This window comes from Callorhinus ursinus, unplaced genomic scaffold, assembly GCF_003265705.2.
Source record: "Callorhinus ursinus isolate GAN/ISIS: 27379988/994484 unplaced genomic scaffold, GSC_fseal_2.0 scaffold52, whole genome shotgun sequence".
Taxonomy (NCBI): Eukaryota; Metazoa; Chordata; class Mammalia; order Carnivora; family Otariidae; genus Callorhinus; species Callorhinus ursinus.
The window spans coordinates 5,649,478-5,668,705 of record NW_027397114.1 but is presented as its reverse complement, the minus strand read 5'-3'; the positions used below and the strand labels follow the sequence as shown (position 1 = coordinate 5,668,705).

The 19,228-nt window shown below is 41.7% G+C and overlaps 1 protein-coding gene across 5 annotated transcripts in view; it reads right to left on the bottom strand.

The window, feature by feature from the left end:
* SPOP (speckle type BTB/POZ protein) overlaps positions 1–15,306 on the bottom strand; it is a 66,956-nt gene extending 51,650 nt beyond the window's left edge. For 2 of the 5 annotated variants that reach the window (XM_025859223.2, XM_025859226.2), the window contains exon 1: positions 15,119–15,305. The gene's annotated coding sequence lies outside the window, so the exon portion shown is untranslated. Of the gene's footprint in view, positions 1–659; positions 837–11,702; positions 11,807–15,118 lie in introns of all 5 variants that reach the window. The other 3 variants (XM_025859227.2, XM_073883767.1, XM_025859224.2) reach the window with 3 other exon arrangements.
* Between the last annotated feature and the right edge of the window lie 3,922 nt (positions 15,307–19,228).

The following is a 19,228-nucleotide window of genomic DNA, read 5'->3' as shown; positions in this document are numbered from 1 at the left end:
CAACTATAAAAATATCTGAAGAATAATTATGAAAAAATGGAACACTGCAGACCCTTTAACACAGAAATCCCACTTCCACTTCCAGAATCCAACCTAATGAATCAATCTGATCAGTATATACAAATATTTATGTATTAGGATGCTCATCAGAGCATAATTTACAAGCAAAAACTGGAGAAAAAGGAAGTTCATTTGTATGGAACTGACCAAATATGATGCATTCATACAACAAAACTCTGTAGAGGAATTCTACGTAGTTATTTTAAAAGATTATTTTTAGGGGCACCCGGGTGGCTCAGTCGTTAGGCGTCTGCTTTCAGCTCGGGTCGTGATCCCGGGGTCCTGGGACTGAGCTGCACATAGGGCTCCCTGCTCTGCAGGAGGCCTGCTTCTCCCTCTCCCACTCCCCCTGCTTGTGTTCCCTCTCTCGCTGTGTCTCTGTCAAATGAATAAATAAAATCTTAAAAAAAAATAAAATAAAAGACCATTTTTAGGGACATGTAATGTTTTAAGTTTTTCTTTTTTCTTTTTTACTATTTTTCTATTATTTTAAAATCAGAAAAAGGAAATCTTTTCATTCTGAATAAAAAAATACAGTATAAATTTTGCAATTACGTACATCTCATTTTAAGAACTCATGTGTATAGTGCATTACTCACATTTACTGCTATCACCACCACTTAAGGGGTGATGCACCAGCCCATGAAGAGAAGTAGTCCCTAACAATGCACCAAGGTCAACGTGCAGTTCATTTCCCTGCTGTTTTCATGTTGTTTCTTCAAGCCAAAAGTTTCTGAAGTAATTTACCAGCAGCTTTCAAAACGGAAGTTTCTCACCTACGTAGAGGACATTTCCATAAGTGGTGACAGGAGCGCAATGAGTCAGGTTATCATCAAGTCGAGTTATATTCCAAAGGTCGACCGTCACCTCCACTCCATCGTCAGACAGCCAACGTGGAGGGGAACTACCACTGACTGAGCCTTTCTGGTGAACAGATTCAAGTCCGGGGGACACTAAGACCAACATGGCACTTGGTGCCTTTGTGTTGACAGAACTGCAAGGTCTGGGGCTCCTATCGCCATTCTATTTCAGATGCTCATCCAACACTCTCTACCTAACCAAGGATCTCTTGGAATATTCTCTACTCCCTAAATACCAACTTCTGAAGTTTTTTCTCTGAACTCCTATTCCCGCTACCAAGTGGAAAAGAAGAGTCAAGATGAAAAAGTGCAAAAGCCCTGAAGGAGGACTTAGCTGGATATATTGGAAAAATAAAAAGAAAGCCAGTGCAGCTTGATCATGGTAAACAAAGGAAAACACTGTACACGAAACAGGCAGGAACCACATCACAGAGGACCTAACAGGTTATGATAGAGACTTTGGATGTTTATTTTCATAGAGTTTGCCGCTCCTATGGTGAATCAATTTTATATAAATGAGACCTAGATCTATCTTTCAAACCTCATCTGCTTTGCGAAAACCCAGTGCAACAGATTCAACTGCCTGCCTGCTAGGCAGCCTCTCCTAAATGTCAATACATGCAAAGCCAAACACTATCTTTTTTTCCAAAGCAGCTCCTCCTGACTATTTTATATCTGCTAACAGACCGATCATTCACCCAGGCTTGGTATCTCAAAGCTGTCTTGCATTCCTGGCCTACTGTCCGCCCCCACTCCTTACAAGCTCTCTGGGGCCTCAAACCTCCAACTTACTCTCTTTTCTCTTCTCTAGTCCCACCGCCACAATTCCAGTTCACACTAGCACCAATCCCTGTGCAGTTTGCTGGAACAGGCTAACCAGTTTCCACACCTCCAGTTCATTCCATCAAATCTATCCTATGTGATGTCATTTAGATACTTTTAAGACCATCATAAGCACATGATATACAAATTTATTACCTCAAGTTCTTACTTCAAGCCCCACTCATATATCTGCCTACTTAACATGTTTATACTTAGCCACGTTCGCATCTCAAATTTAACATGTCTAAAATTGAACTCCTGATTTCTGATCTTCCCTCCAAATCCCACACCTACCCCCCCCATTCTTATCTCCCACTCCCATCTCAGTAAGCGGCACCTCTACACATCCAACTGCTTAAGCCAGAAAACTGGGAGTCAGTCTTGACACTCTTCTTCCTCAACCCCCACATCCAATCTATAATTAAATGGATTCTTTCTTTAACATACTTCTCAAATCCATCTACTTTTCTCCATTGCCACTGAGTCCCACCTGCAAGATTCTTATTTCAGCAGTATGAGGTGCAGCCCGGGCACCGGGATTTGTAAAAGCTCCTCGGGTAACCAACATGCAGCTCCGGGGGAGAACGACTGCTCTGCAGGTTCTGGACCCCCACTAGCCTCTCTGATCTCACTTCAGTTACTTTCTCTCTTGCTCACTTAACTCCAGCCACAGCTGGCCTCCCTGCTTGTTCCTTGACCGTGCCAGCCACATCATTCCTCATGGCGTTTGCCTTTGCTCTGGTTCACTCCTTCAGCTTCTACAGAGATTTACTCAAATATTACCTTTGTAGTGCTTTAGTGAGACATTCCATGGCCCTTCCACTGAAAATTGTAACCTCCACATCCACCCCAACATACCCTATCTCTTTCTTCAGCTTTATTTTCCTCCTTGGGACATACTGCCTTCTAAAATACCATATAATTTATTTATCTTATTTACTGCCTGAATATGCATTTCATGAGAGCTGGGATTTTTGACTCTTTTGTTCCTTATATATCCCCAGTACCTAAAACAGCATCTGGCACAAGGGAGGTACTCAGCTAATATTTAACTTCCCCAGCAAGGCCTTTCCAGATTCCCCCAACTAAAGTGAAGTACCCCATTATTCCCCAATAGTAATTTATTCCTTTCCTTCATTAACAATTTGTAATTACATTTGTGTTTATTTGTTAAAGCTCCCTTCCTAGACTGGAAATTCCAAAAGAATAGGGATTTTCTATTTGGTTCACCATTATATACACTGTTTTTCATGCTGAAGTGGCACCAAGTAACTATTTTAAAAAATAGCCAATGAATGAATTAATGAATGGGGCTGAATACATTTTCTGAAAGCACACTCTGATCGTGTTATTTTTCAATCAAAATCTTTCAAAGTCTCTCCATCATTTACCACATTAAAGCCTAACTATCTGGCCTTTGTAGAAGACCTTTCATGTTCAGGGCCAATTTCTCTCCTATCTTAGCTCCTATTATCTCAGGCGTCTGTTGCTTCAGCTATATTGCACTATTCATATTCCCAGTACACACCCTATACTAACAAACACTGCATTTCCCTACCTCCACATTTTTGCTTATGACATTCCTTCTGCCTGAATTCCCTTTCCATCTCTGCCAATCAAAATTCCAGCCTTCAAAATACCTACCCTTCAAATCCAGCTCAAAGGTAACCTTCACAAAGACAGTCCTGACTCCCACCCCAACTTCCCCAACTAAATGATCCCTTCCAATTCTAAACACCAAAATATGTAATACTGGTTTAATTCCCCAATCATTTCACAACATACCCCTTCTCCACCTTTTATAAAACCTTTCATTTACAGTCAATAGATATTTATTGAAATGAAGTCAGTTAACACCACTACTCCTGTCTCTGTCATAAAGCATATTTAAATGGGGGTGGGGGGGAATGGAGGTTCTCTTTAGCAAGACCTTTAATAATCAAGAGATACAAGGCTGGAACGGCAGATTCCCAGCCTTAACCTCCCCTTCTATGGCTTTTCTGCAAAGGCAAGATCTTCCCAAATTTTTGGATCTCAAGTTTTTTAACGTATTCAACTGCTTGAAAAAAATATTAACTTGCATGTGCTACTACCAGGACAGAAATCCTATGGGCTATATTAGAATGGGTTACCTGGGGAAATCAGAGGGGGAGACGAACCATGAGAGACTATGGACTCTGAGAAACAAACTGAGGGTTCTAGAAGGGAAGGGGTGGGGGTATGGGTTAGCCTGGTGATGGGTATTAAAGAGGGCACATATTGAATGGAGCACTGAATGTTATCCGCAAACAAAGAATCATGGAACACTACAACAAAAACTAATGATGTAATGTATGGTGATTAACATAAAATTAAAAAAAAGAGAAAAATAAAAAAAATGGGTTACCTTAAGATTATCACATGCATGAAAGAATTCTGGCTGAAAGATCTGGATACCGTAAGCTCTGCTGTTTGAAAATGATCATGACTAGGAAAACACTTCTATTCAACAAGAAATGTATAATGTATTCCATTCATTTCTACATCATGTTAAATGATGGCCAAATACAGCAGTAGCAATGCAGTAAAATCCTACCACGAAACATTTGTTGTACCTCAAGTAATAGACCTTTGTTTCCCTACCCACACCCTCTCATAAGGCTGTGGTTCCCAAAATGTAGTCCACGGATCCCTGGAGGTCCTTTTCAAGGAGTCCATAAAGTTGAAACTATTTTCATAATACTAAGAAATCATTTGCCTTTTTCACTGCATTGTCATTTGCACTAGTGATACAAAATCCACCATGGGTAAAACTACTGGTGCTTCATCATAAATTAAGGTAATGGCATCAAACTGTACTAGAGTCTGGTGTCTTTCACCATCATATACTGGTGATTTTTTTTAAGTCAATTTCACCTAAGAATGTTTTTGATGAAGGAATAAATTTTCTTAGTAAAATTTGAGCTTTTAATAAAAAATTAGAATTCTGTAAATCTTGTAGCTGCCTGACAGATTCCTAATACTTACTGACTTTTCTGATGAGATGGGTGATGATATTAACTAATGTGGTGTTTTTTTTTTTTTAAAGCTCCCAGCACAGAGCCCAACAAAGGGCTTTAACTCATGACCCCGAGATCAAGACTTGAGCTGAGATCAAGAGTCAGTCTCTAAACCGACTGAGCTACCCAGGAGCCCCTACTGTGTTTTTTTTATTGCATTATGAAATGTGTCATTTGGAAAATTTGCTTAACTCAATGAACCAATATTTCCCAAACAACCAATGCATGTTATCAAATCATGAATGGGTGAAAAACCCATTCAAAGTGTAAGACAGGCCAAGGGATCTTTTCTTTTTTTAAGATTTTATTTATTTATTTGACAGAGAGAGAGCAAGAGCAGGAGAGGGGTAGAGGGAGAAGCAGGCTTCCCACGAAGCAGGGAGCCCAATGTGGGGCTCCATCCCAGGACTCTGGGATCATGACCTGAGCTGAAGGCAGACGCTTAACGACTGAGACACCCAAGTACCCCCAGACCAATGGATTTTAATGTAACAGTAACATCAATGATTTCAGTTTCCACACTGCAACTTAACTTTTAAGAAACTACCAATTGTTTGGGCTCCTGGGTGGCTCAGTCGTTAAGCATCTGCCTTTGGCTCAGGTCATTAACCCAGGGTCCTGGGATCGAGCCCCGCACAGGGCTCCTTGCTCCGTGGAGAGCCTGCTTCTCCCTCTCCCACTCCCCCTGCTTGTGTTCCTGCTCTCACTATCTCTCTCTCTCTGTCAAATAAATCAAATCTTTAAAAAATAAAAAAAAATTAAAAAGAAACTACCAATTGTCAAGTTTTGTGTAGAAGAATATGCACAACTGTCTGAAAATACTTCTCCCTTTTCCAACTACATATCCCTTGCGATTATATTTTCTTCAAATACTTCAATCAAAACTATCAATCACATCAGACTGAATCCACAAGCAGATAAGAAAATCCATTTTCTCTTAAGCCAGATATTTAAGATTTGCAAAAGTGTAAAAAAAAAGTAACATTTCTCTAATATATTGAAAAAGTTATTTTTCGTAAAGATTTGATGTTAACATGAGAGAGGTTTTTTTAGGTAATTATTCATATATTTTAGAGAGTGAGTGCACGCTCACAAGCGAGGGGAAGCAGAGGGAGAGAGAGAATCTCAAGCAGACTCCCCGCTAAGTGCGGAGCCCGACACACAGCTTGATCCCATGACCCTGAGATCATGACCTGAGCTGAAACCAAGAGTTGTATGCTTAACCGACTCAGCCACCAAGGCACCCCTAGGTAATTTTTTAAAACTGTTTTTTATTTTAATTTTTAGTTTGGTAAATATCAATAGTTATAAACCACATAAACAAAAGCTCTTGGAGTCCTCAATAATTTTTAAAAGTATAGAGCCCTTAGACTAAAAAGTTTGAGAACCACTGCTCTAAGAGAATCTGTCTCTGATTCCAGCCACCCCCAAAATTGCCGTTTGTAGCAAATCTTCCATTCCCCATCCTCACCCAGAGTTGAACTTGGGGCAGACATCTGGCCGAGGGAAAATCATGCCTTAGATTGGCCAAATCAGATATCATTCAGGAATCTGAATTAAGCCTCATGGATACTGAGGTCTATTTATGGCAGAACACTAGAGTCCATTAAGTCTTATTGCTGAAGTCCTTGGAACTGTTTTGGTTCCAGCCCTAAGGTCTTGTTGTTCAGCTTTTCCTTGGATTCTACTACAACTACTTCCTTTTGAAAAATCTTTTATATGTTATTTTAAATAGGTTTCTTTTTAAGATTTTATTCATTTGACAGAGAGAGACGCAGCAAGAGAGGGAACACAAGCAGGGGGAGTGGGAGAGGGAGAAGCAGGCTTCCCGCGGAGCAGGGAGCCTGATGCGAGGCTCAATCCCAGGACCCCGGGATCATGACCTGAGCCGAAGGCAGACGCTTAACGACTGAGCCACCCAGGCGCCCCGTTAAATAGGTTCCTTTTCCTTACGATCAAGAAAGCCTTAACACCACAGAACTTCAATACTGTTACCAAGAATGTTTTATTTGGTGTCCTTATCTGAGACACCAAATTATAACAAGGTTCTCCTCCATTTGAAGATCATATCCCCATATAAAATGAAAGTCATTCCAACAAAACTAAAATTTGAATGGAAATTATAGGCTTATTCAGAACAAGAGACAACCTTAATGGTCAGCTGCTAGATTAAGGGAGGCTTGGTTTGTTGGGTGTTTGTTTTGTTTTTTTTTTTTCTTTTTGGAGAAGGCCATTATATATCATGTCAATATATTTTAGACAGCCAATGGCTTCTTTAAAATATACTAACCTGACAGGGTTTTTCAGGGAGGCTGATGAACAGAAAAAGAACAAGGTAGGGAGACCTGCCCTACTAGATATGAACAATTATAAAGCTAAGATAATTAAGGCAGTGTAGTACCAGTACGAGATATGTAAACAGACCAACATTACAGAACAGGGAATACAGAAACACGTAAGTGGCATTATAAAGTCATAAGGGCAGACGATGATGCTGGGATACTGGGTTATCCTTATGGAAAAAAAATTAAATTCCTACTTCAGGGTTATCCTTATGGAAAAAAGCTAGATCCCTACTTCACAGCAAACATCAAAATAAATTCTACCTGGATCAGAGACCCAAATGTGAAAAACAAAACTTTAAAACTTTTAGAAAAAAATACAAGATATAATTGTTACCTCAGTATAGGGGAGGATTCCTTCATTAAGACACAAAAAACACACATGATAATGGAAAAACATGATAAATCTGACTCTTAAAGTTTAAAACTTAGTTTCAATAAAAGATAAAATTTTAGGGACGCCTGGGTGGCTCAGTCATTAAGCGTCTGCCTTCGGCTCGGGTCATGATCCCAGGGTCCTGTGATCGAGCCCTACATCGGGCTCCCTGCTGAGCGGGGAGCCTGCTTCTCCCTCTCCCACTCCCCCTGCTTGTGTTCCCTCTCTCGCTGTGTCTCTGTCAAATAAATAAACAAAATCTTAAAAAAAAAGATAAAATTAAAAAATTTTAAACACACCCTTAGGATGGCTACTATCAAAAAAAACCCCAGAAAATAATAAGAGTTAGTGAGGATACAGAGCAACTGGAACCCTTACGCACTGTTGGTAGAAATGTAAAATGGTGCAGCCTCCATATTAATCAGTATGGCAGTTCCTCAAAGAAATTAAAAATAGAAATACCATATGATTCAGCAATTCCACTTCTGGGTATATACCCAGAAAAACTGAAAGCAGGATCTCAAAAGAGATAGCTGAACACCCATGTTCAGAGCAGCATGATTCACGCGGCCAAAAGGTGGAAGCAACCCAAGTGAACACTGATGGGTAAATGAATAAACAAAATGGGGTGTATGCACACAAAGGAATATTATTCAGCCTTAAAAAGGAAAGAAATTCTGACATGTGCTACAACACAGATGAACCTCAAACACATTATGCTTAGGGAAATAAGCCAGATATAAAAGGACCACATGACTTCACTCATATAAAGTAACTAAAGTAGTCAAAATGATAGAAAATAGTACCTGTTTCTAAATACCAAAAATTGTGTAAATCTTAAATTAAGGAGATGAACGATTACACACATTTTTCTTACAAATAGACACACTAGAGAGAATTAGAGGCTTTCAGAGAACTACTGCAAGCCCTTCTCTAATGTAGCTAGTGCCACAGTAGGAAGATTTGTGCCAAGAGCTTCTTAGAAAGAAAGAGTCAAGAAGAAAGGTCTTCACAGTCAAGTAAGGGTTACTGCCTGAACAAATAACTCCCACTCTGAGTTCTGCACCCAGCTCTCCCCAAGCGGCATGACCAGCTTTGCCACACAGAACAGCTAGGCAACTCCTGCCAATTCTATTAAAACGTGACTACAGTTGTAAGAATGAAGGCCCAAGCATTTCCTGAAGAGATTATACTTCAGAATCTTTTTTCCTATAATGTGAGCTTGTCAAAAACAAAAGGAAAAGAAGCTATTGGATCTTTAGTGGCAAATGTGTCAGCATAGCCTTTCAGAGTGATTCACTATGCCTGAAAACAAACACCCACAAAAAACAGGTATGCTTCCCTGAATACACAACCAGATTTTAATATGGGGCCAGTATTGTTATAAAACCAGGTTGAGAATAACCTCATTAAGTCTGGAAGTAAATACGACAAGATAGTAAAAAAAAAAAAAAAAGAATTTCGGATACATATTACAATACTGTTATTATCAGGCCTTGAGTAACTTGAAATCAGTAAGATTACTCAAAATACCACTACATGGTAAGAGTCTAATAAAACATTTCCTGCTAAGGCAGGAATTAGTCCAGCCCCTAAAACCAGCTTTAGAATGCAGTTCCACTGTACCTTTTGTTTGTATTAACCTTCATTAGTATGATGGATTTTAAGAAAACACTGTGGATGTGCCAACATTTCTCCTGAGTCTACAGTACAGGACAGAAATCTACAGGATTCAGCACTGTTCCAGACCCTGAGTCAAGACAGCTAGATATCAGAGTTCATGGCCTATCTGAAAAATTTCCCTAATTAAGAACAATTTGTCTCATTCCTTTTTTTTAATGATGAAAATCTAGTGATAATGAAAAAAATATGCTATCACAGCATAATCTTACATAACACTCCGTGTGGAGAACCATGTAGAAATGAGGAAAAGGGAGGAAAGACAAACACATACTTGTGCACGTACACGCTAAGATGCTTTTACAGAACACTCAAACCCCACATCTCCAAGAAAGCTTATAAACACAATTTCCGTCTCTAAATTCCATTTTGTGTACCTTTCATCTCGGAAAAAAAGCAAGGTTGCTCATGAGAGAAGAAATTCCCAGTTTCCTCTACAGCAAACCTTATACTGGAGAGGTAGGGGGAAGGCAATGCTGTCTTCAGAGGTACTACCTGTCTTTCACAAAGAGTATTCAAAACAAGGCACCTGTGAGGTCTAAGATCCAGAATCCAGCAATGTCTGTGGCACAGAGGTGAGTCAAACACTAGGTGCATTGTGTTAGAATAAAGGCACCTTCAGTTTTTAGATGTTGGCTCCAGAAGCTCCATGATGAACAACATAATAAAAGGGAAGATGTGATATATATATATATATATAAATCCTACATATGGGTGTGTATACACACACATATATGTATCTCTCTCTCTCTCTCTCTCTCTCTCTCTCACACACACACACACACACACACACACAGATGAGGGTTCCACAACTAGGACAGGAAAAACACAAAGTGAGGCAGGAACTTCTTGTACCAGAGGACAAGGAAGCACTCATAAACCAAGCTTAAAAGGTTTCTACAAGCCAAATATGGAACATTTTGAGCTTCAAAAAATGTCTATAATTGTTGGTAACATGTAGAATAAATTAAGGTCTATGAATTTACAATGATACTAAAGCAAAGAAAGTGAGAAAAACAAACAAATCATTTGCCACCATTCGAGGTGATTATTATACCATCTCCTTACTCAGGAAATTGTTAAAAGGAAAATTAAGAATTTACCTAACTTTTGATAGAAATTATAATTATTCCTGATGAGAGAAATCTTTACAGAAGATTGAAAGCTAATGTAAAAGGAACAGCAGAATTAGAAAATTATCATTTTGCAACAAGATTCAGACAAGGATCACTATCATTAGGTGACAGACTGCTGGAGAAGTAGAATAATATAGTTCCAAAGTGTCACCACTCTACAGATTACCTCCTAACTACAAAGGGAAAAAAAGTGTCTACACTGGAGATATGGTATTTATCATTTTAAACAAATTATCAAACAAACTAAACATCATTAATAATGGGATATTATGACATTATTTCTCTTATTGTGACCCAATATGAGGCACAGAGCAACACCTATGAAGAATTCTTACCAAAAGTATTTAATCTGAATCTAATCAGACCATAGACTTAAATGCCAGTTTATAGGAAATGCGGGCATAAAGGAACAAATTAAATGAAACTGTGAGGAAATAAACAGAAAATTCCAGAAGTAATATATTCTACAAGACAAATGGCTTGGTCTCTTCATAAAGGCAATTTCTTGTGGCTCTAGATTTAAATAAACTGCTCTAGCTTTAAAAAGACTAAAGATACATGTTTTAAGAAAAATCTGAACTTCAACGGGATATTAGATGGTTTTTAGGAAATTACTGTTAATTCCCTTAACTACGACAATATATCCTAAGAACAATTAAGCAAAACAATATCTTTAAGAAGATGCATCTAAAGTATTTAAAGTATGAAAGTATTAAGATGTTATGATGTCTGCAATATGAAAATTTATGTATTATATAAACATACATGCACATATATACATAAAGCAAATATAGCAAAATGTAAATTATGGAATCTAGGGGCTAATTGGTATAAAGGTGATAACTGTACTATTCTTTGAATTTTTCTGTATTTTTAAAATGTTTTACATAAACAGTTGTAAAAGGGGGGGGTGGGGAAGGGCTCAAAATGCACTTCCTCCAGAAAGGCCTCCCAAAGGGAACTCTCCTCTAAACCTTATCACTCTCTTACAAAGTCATCTCAACGTGGAACACAGTGTATTACGTTCCCATTCTAACTGTTCTCCATTTCACATACTCAGTAGATTTGGTTTTCTAACAAGACTGTGAGCTCCTTCAGGCCCATGCATTTTTAAATTCTTTTCCATTTCCTCACAGCTCATAATGAAATATTCTACAATCAGCAGACTTTTAAAAAGTACTAGTACCAATATCTTGTGAAAGCACTCAGTAAAGCACCTTTAACTAACTGGGTTAGCTTTTCAATTCCTCAAGAGAATGGCAGTTCACTTGTACAAACAATTTTGAGTCAAAGCTATCAAAAGGAGATCATAGAACATCACTTATGGGCTTACAGAATTTTGCATAGAGAAACTAGCATCTAAGAGTTAAAGGAAGCATAAGTTTTACATGTCTTCTGAGAAGTGTCATGGATTTGCTGTTATCCAGGCATATGACTTTAGTCTCATGACATTACTCTTCAGTCGAACACTATCTTCCACCACCACTCTCATCTGCAAAACAGTTGATGGTATTTATCCACAACTCCTGGGTTGTAATGAAGCTTAACAAGCTACATAATGAACTTAAAATCTTAGATAAAAGACTGTACAAAGATAAAAAAAACATTTTGATAATACAGTACTGGTGAGGAAAGAGGTAGACTCACAACACTACTGGCAGGAATATAAATTCGTACAACCTCTATGGCAAGCAATTCGGCAGTATCTAACAGCATTAAAAATGCATATATCCTCTGATCCAGCACTTCCACTAGGAATTTACCCAAAAGATACCCATGTACCTAGAAAGTACATGCAAAGAATTAATGGTAGCACTGGAAACAACCTAAGTATCCAATAATAAGAGCTGGCTGAATGATGGTACATCTGTACAAGGGACTATCTGTCATCTTTCAAAAAGGAAGAGGTATTCTATTACTGTATGGAATGATGGCCAGGATATACTAAGTGAAAAAAGCAAAGTGCAGAATAATGGCTATAGTATCTTACCGTTTGTGTAAAACAGTAAATATATACAAAAACTTAAAAGGGTACATAGTTGTATATGCTTGTAAAAGCACTGACTATCTCTGGAAGGGTCAACAAGATACGGGTAACAACAGTTTCCTTTGCAGAGGGCTTAGGAGGGTTTAACTAGATGGATGAAAAGAGGACAGAGAAGGAAGATTTTTCTCTCTGTGTATCTTTTGAATTTTGTTTCATGTGTGTTACCCATCTTATTTTTTTAACGACTTATTTTAGAGAGCGAGTGAGAGAGAGTGCATGGTGGGAGAAGGGAGAGAGTCTTAGCCGACTCTGAGCTGAGTGCAGGACCCTACGCGGGGCTCGATCTCAGGACCCTGAGATCACGACCTGAGCCAAAACCAAGAGTGGGATGCTTAACCGACTGCGCCACCCAGGAGCCCCATGTGCTACCCATTTTAAGATTTTATTTATTTGACAGAGAAAGACACAGCGAGAGAGGGAACACAAGCAGGGGGGGTGGGAGAGGGAGAAGCAGGCCTCCCACCAAGCAGGAAGCCTGATGCGGGGCTCGATCCCAGGACCCTGGGATCATGACCTGAGCCGAAGGCAGACGCTTAACGACTGAGCCACCCAGGCGCCCGTGTTACCCATTTTAAAGAGACTTTTTAAACGTGGCTCTGCACCAATACAAAGTGAGAATACTCATCTTAATCCTAAAAGCAATCATGCCTTCACACCATAAAAATTCCTGAATAAGGCTTCAGTAAATTCAACCAGATGAAATGCTTCCAGATAAAAACAAAGGATCACAGATGACAGAAACCTCCTGAGAAATGGCTACTTATTACCTCAATAGTTTTATTTCACTTGCACCAGAACCTGATGCAAGTCTGGATATAGGCAACACTGAACATCTTCCAGTTCACTAACCACTATTAAGAGCTCTAACAAAAGTCACCAAAGTGCCAATGGACACCAACCATCCCCACCCTAAGTGTGGAGCTGTCACGATAACTTATACTCCTTAGTCTTCACACAAGGAAAACAAGATGAGTCTCCAGAACTTTCCAGGAAACAGGATGATATATGCCCCCCAAATTCCTGTGCTGCTTCTGTGTCATCTCCTGGCTCCCACTGTAACCATGGCAACAGAAAACAGCACAAAAGACAGCTGAACCTTGCAAAAGCCAGGGTTAAAAGGAGAAGTGAAATATATATATATATATATATATATATATATATATATATATATATATATATATATTATACACATACACACACTTTAAGGCCCCAAAACATAAGGTCCTACAGTTAAGAATGGCAGCCAAAAAAGTCTTGCTAGAATACCAAAGAAAGAACACAAAGGGAAGAAAATAGAAAATAAGGCTTACTGATATCACCCATCCTGTTATCCAGATAGGAAACAGGTCTGGCAAAGATAACTGAAAAACACACAAAAAGCTGTCCCCCCCCCAACAATTCAGCTATTCACTTCATTGCTATTCAGCAAACCTTCTATTTGTAAGAATTCATCATTTCCTCACCCTGTTCTGATGCCAGAGGGAAGAAGCATCCAAGTATCCAAGAGTGGCCATACAGCAGCAAATTAAGGACCATGAATAATCTGCCAACTGAAACCTAAGTCCTAGATCACTGAAATACTACGGTACTTTAGAGTTCCTTATTTTACACTGCTCTTCCGTATTTGCAAATGGGCAAGAAACATCACTCCCACTGCTTAAAGTTAAAACCTCCACTGGGTAAGTTACCCTCCACTAGTAGTTTCAGATTGCTTTTGTTTTCGGGTGATGTTCACAGAGCATCAATAATGTACAGCGAAAACGAAAGTGCTAAGGAAGATCCTTTTTTTTTCTTTAAAGGAAGATCTTTTACAAAAAAAAAAAAAAAGAGGCAAATAGGTCACAAGAAGTAGGAGGGCTAGAGATGAGAACCCTGATGTCTTGATTTAGTTACTGCTCTAAGCCTTACACCGTGTTCTTTATCTCTACCTCACCTAGTTCTACGATTATAATTAAGAATCTTACTAAAAGGTAGTCCCCTTTCTTTTTTGTGACCCTTAGTCCTCCTTAGAAAAGCCACCAAAATCCCCTGCCAGAATAATTGAATGGGTTGGGGCACCAACTCCTAAGTTTAGGGGATGTTTGCATTAAAAGTACAGCATGACTGGGAGGAAAGAAACGTAATGCTGGAACTAGAACTTGCAGTGACAGTTTCAAAAGAAGGGTTAGCGTGGGGCACGTTGGCTCTGGAAAGCGTTAGTAGCCTGGGAATCTCTAGGGCAACACGAGATGCAAATCCTGCTTTGTCAGTAAGTCCGTCAAATAATTTAAACTCTCCCTTTTGGATAGGAGCAACAGGCGCGCTCTCTGGCAGCCCACTGTCTGGGCAGAAGGCGGGCGCGTGGTCAAGGGGCTCTTTATCCCGCAGGTCCCTGCAACACAGCGATGCGCATGCGCCCCGGGGGCAGCGAACAAGCACCCCTAGCTCGTTCACACTCGCGCATGCGCAGTCACCCATCTCGCCGCAGGCGACAGCTCACTATTTGGCAAGGGGGATGGGGCTGGGAAAATGATGGGGGGGGCTGAAGGCAGGGGGCGCATTTGTGTCTCCTGAATGCTTGGGATTGGGAGAAGGAACGGTTGATTAGGCTCTGGCATTCCCAGGCCACGTAACCCAGGATGTGGGATATGGGACAGAGAAGAGTATGTGTGTGGCGGGGAGGGGGGGGGGTTGGGGGTCAGTCACCTCTTAAGGGAGGCGCCCCCCCACACTCCGACAGGACAACCCTCTCCCTTGACTCTCCTCCCCCCCACTCACCTGAGAACGGCGGCGACAGCTGCTGGTCCCCGTACCCCTGCGCTCGCTTCATACTGTCCGCAACATCCGGGACCTGCGGGACCGCCGATACACAAATACACACACACTCAGAACGCGCACACTCACACACACACACACACACCGACACACACCGGCCGGGGCGTCATGGCGTCAGCACGTCGACGCAGCGAGCGCGTACCCGCCGGGCCCCACCCCGCGCGGCCTCCGCCCCTCTTCTCCCCTCCCTGGGTTCTCCTGCCCCTCCTCCCTCTTCCTCAAGACTCCGCCTACCTCCCTTAGTGCGCGTGCGTCCCGCCGGCTCCCCTGGGCCGGGGGATTTGAGGGGAAGGAGGGGCCTGACTAGAAAGAGGCGGGAGCACGGAGGGGGTGGCATGCCCCGCGCAGGAGGCTGTGCGGAGGTGCGAGGACCAAACAGAGGCCTACCAAGGGTTGGGGGGGAAGGTGGGGGGGGCAGCGTAACAATAAAGGCATTGAACAATAGCAATTGATATTTGCAGGAAGTATATGGATTACCAAGAACTTGCATTCCCTCACTTTTTCCGAACAGATTTGTGTCAGTAAACTATTTTTTGGACTTTATGATAATTCTAAAGACTTTTAAGTAACTTAGATTTTGGCATTTGGAAACAAAACCAAGGACCAACCTCTTGGGGGAAGGTGGGCATGTGGGTGGCTTAACTGAAAGGGACCTGATTCAATGACAACTTGTTATCAATGGACACCTGGGTCCCCAGCCGGCCTCACATCCTGGCTCCCAAGGGCCACCAGTGACTCCTGAGTTGAGTAAAAGAAAAAAAGCCTCAGCATCTTGGCCCTGGGAGGAAAAAAAAGACATCCCCATGTTAGAGTCTTAATGACAGTGATGGGATATTTGTTATTGCTACAATCCTTCCCATTAGCTTAAACTTTAAAAAATTGTTCCTACTGAATCAAGCCAAATAACCCAGAGCAGCTGTTGTCTCTTTTCCGCACTGTGATAGTGTCATTACACAGACACACTCATTCAAATGTCAGAGGCATTGGACCCAAAAGAGCAGCCAGATGAACCTGCAGGTCATGGTGTGATAAAGTGTGGGCTCTGCCTTGGGAACAGCTTCCGGAAGCTTTGCTGCCATGGGACTGTCTCCAGGAGACTGCACTCACTTGTCTCCTGCCACATGCATCCTGGCACCAGGTGGCCGGTGAGTCTGTTCATTAGGGAAGGCCGGGAGCCCATGAGCAAAGCCACAGGGGTTTGGAAAGAAACCCCTGACGGTGTCAGGCTGCCTTCCACTTTCAAGTACACAAGCACACCCTACAATCCCACAATTTAAAATGTCCTAGGAATCACAGACAATGCCCTCCAAGCTCCTAGAGCTTGCTCCAACTGTATTTCAGACAACATGATCAAGAAATGGAGCTCCTAACTTCCACCGTCATGTGAGTACTGGGCCTACCTTGCTTAAAACAAAACGCTTAAAAAAAAAAAAAAGGCCTTTGTCACCTAGTAGGCTGATGCTTGAAACTTTCCAATTAGGTTCCACTCATCATCATCCTCAACAAACATTCATTCCTTTAGCTGAAGCCAACAAGGTTTTTGGTCCTTGTGAAAATTCAGAGTGCCCCATAGGTAACAGGTAACCGGTTCAAGTAACTGACTCCTGGTGTCACTGAGGCTATTCAGTTCCTGTTCTCTTCACTTCAGAGTTCACAGGTTGGCAAGGAAGAAAGAAAAAAGGTGCTCATGGGAGGGAGGATCATAGAGGGGTAAGGAGTGCAGAAAAAGGAATCTGGAGGCAGGGACAGCATAGTTTAGCTACCTCACACTTGGGGCTAATCAATATGGTGTAGTCAGATTCTGCCTGGCACCTGGGAAGGGGCTCCTCAGGGCTAGTGAATCTGTGCTAGCAGCTTGTCCAGGCTGGCCCTGAATCTCCAGAGATCTGGAAGGACATGAGTCCTACCCCATCTGTAGCCTGGCGCAATGAGGCTCCCATTCTGCTGTGGGGACCATCCCGCCCACCTGAGATGTGTTCCACCAGCCTCTGTACAAAGGGCTTTGATCTGGTGTGGATCTGATTCAATGACTGTAGATGTCCTTGGAAACACTGTGTGGAAGAATTTTAAACAGCTTCTCCTTTTTAATATGCACTTCCTCTTCGGTTTTAATTATTTTGTTCCTACATTTTCCCTTTCAATTTACTAAAATCTAGAAATGTAATTAGTGCAGAGGCTGGGCTCAGAGAAAGCTGCCAGGATTTCTACAGCATGATTAAATATACGAGGCATCCCTTTAGTGTGGGACTGAAAAATAGGATTCTCATTATTATCTTTCCCTTATCCAGGAAAGAATCAACACCACGTACACATACGGATTTATTGAAAACGAAGCACTAATTAAAAACTCACCCAGCCTGTTGACGAGGTTTGGGGGGGAAAAGTGCGGTTATTTCATTATTTCCTCCATTTACTGTTCTGTTGTTGTAACTGCCGACAAGCAAGAAGCACCCCCCCACACTCCTCTCTCTTCAAAATAAAATTCTTTTCTTCTCTTGAGGGACTTAATGAGGGTTTTATCTATGCAACAACAATCAAGCTTACAATGGCACCAATTCAATTCACTGCTCCTTGTGGTGGTAGGAAACGTGCCGAACTCAGTTTTCTTAATTCCAAAACACAAATGACAAAGTATTCATTGGCTGGCATGAGCCAGGTCCTGGGCAAGGGCTCTGTCTCAAAAGACCGCAACACATCTGGTCTTTATGCTGCCAACGAGGATCTTCAGCTCCATTGTACAGTCCAGTAAGCAAAGGCATGATTTCTCTTGAAGCTGTAGGGGAGGTGGAGACAGGCAGGACTGAACAGAAAATGAGTCCAGACTCCCAACCGGTTGTAAGCACTGTAGCAAGATACAGTCCTCTCCTCTCTATGCACCCCAGTCAATGCACCCCAGCCCGAGGCCTCTCATGGTGGAGCCCCACAGGGATTTCAGAGATGTGTATGCAGGAAGGAATATCCTCAGTGGGGAGGCCTGGTCCTGTGCTCTGGAGGTTCCCAGTCTAAAGGAACAGAGACAGATGACATACTTTGGGACACGAGTGTAAAACCATACGCAAGGAAGCATGCCAGCAAGAACACATTGATGAGGTGGTGCTGAGGCCACAATGGGGTTAATGGAAAATTGGCAGTGGGGAAATATTGATTGATTAAATAATTTCATAGCGAGGTAGCTATGGCTTAATGAATGAGTTCCAGCCTCCTTGTCTGGAGACCCAAGTTCAACACTAACACTTACTATAATATAAATGTGGACAAACCTCTGTGAGCCTGTTTTTCCACCCAAACAATGGAGAAAATAATGTCCACCATATCATACTGTTGTGTGGATCAACTGAGATAATATTTGAACGTAGCAGAGTCCCTGGCATAGAGCAGACCCCGCTTATTTAGTGGTGTATTACTGAATGTGGGTTTGGGGGTAAGTGTTCAGATAGCTGCTGGTCTCCAAGCCCTGCTTTCATCTGTACACCATGCTCCCCCTTTTTCTTGGATTCTTTCAAGTTCTTTGGGAAGCAGAGAATCAAGGAAACAGCACAAATTTCTCAGCCAGAACATTGCCACTTGCTAGCTGGGGTCTCTGGACAAGACCTGGAGTCTGTTTCCTCAGAGATGGGTCAGGCTTTCTGGTTGTGAGAACTGCACCAGCTCCAGCTCGATCAACCCAAACTGGAATTTACTGAAGAAATACCTCTGGTCTCCAGAACTGACAGGACCTCAAGAATCAGATTCGGCAATCTGGCTGAAAACCAAAAGCTCGTGGAGGAAGAACAGCCTTCGTCAGCAGGACATTGTGGCCAGTAGGTCCTGCTGACCACCAGGCACATGCATTCCGCGGCTACTGTGGCAAAAGATGTCTACACTCCGGGTGCCTGGGTGGCTCAGTTGGTTAAGCGACTGCCTTCGGCTCAGGTCATGATCCCGGAGTCCCGGGATCAAGTCCCACATCAGGCTCCCTGCTCGGCGAGGAGCCTGCTTCTCCCTCTGACCCTCCCCCCACATGTACTCTCTCTCTCTCATTCTCGCTCTCTCAAATAAATAAATCTTAAAAAA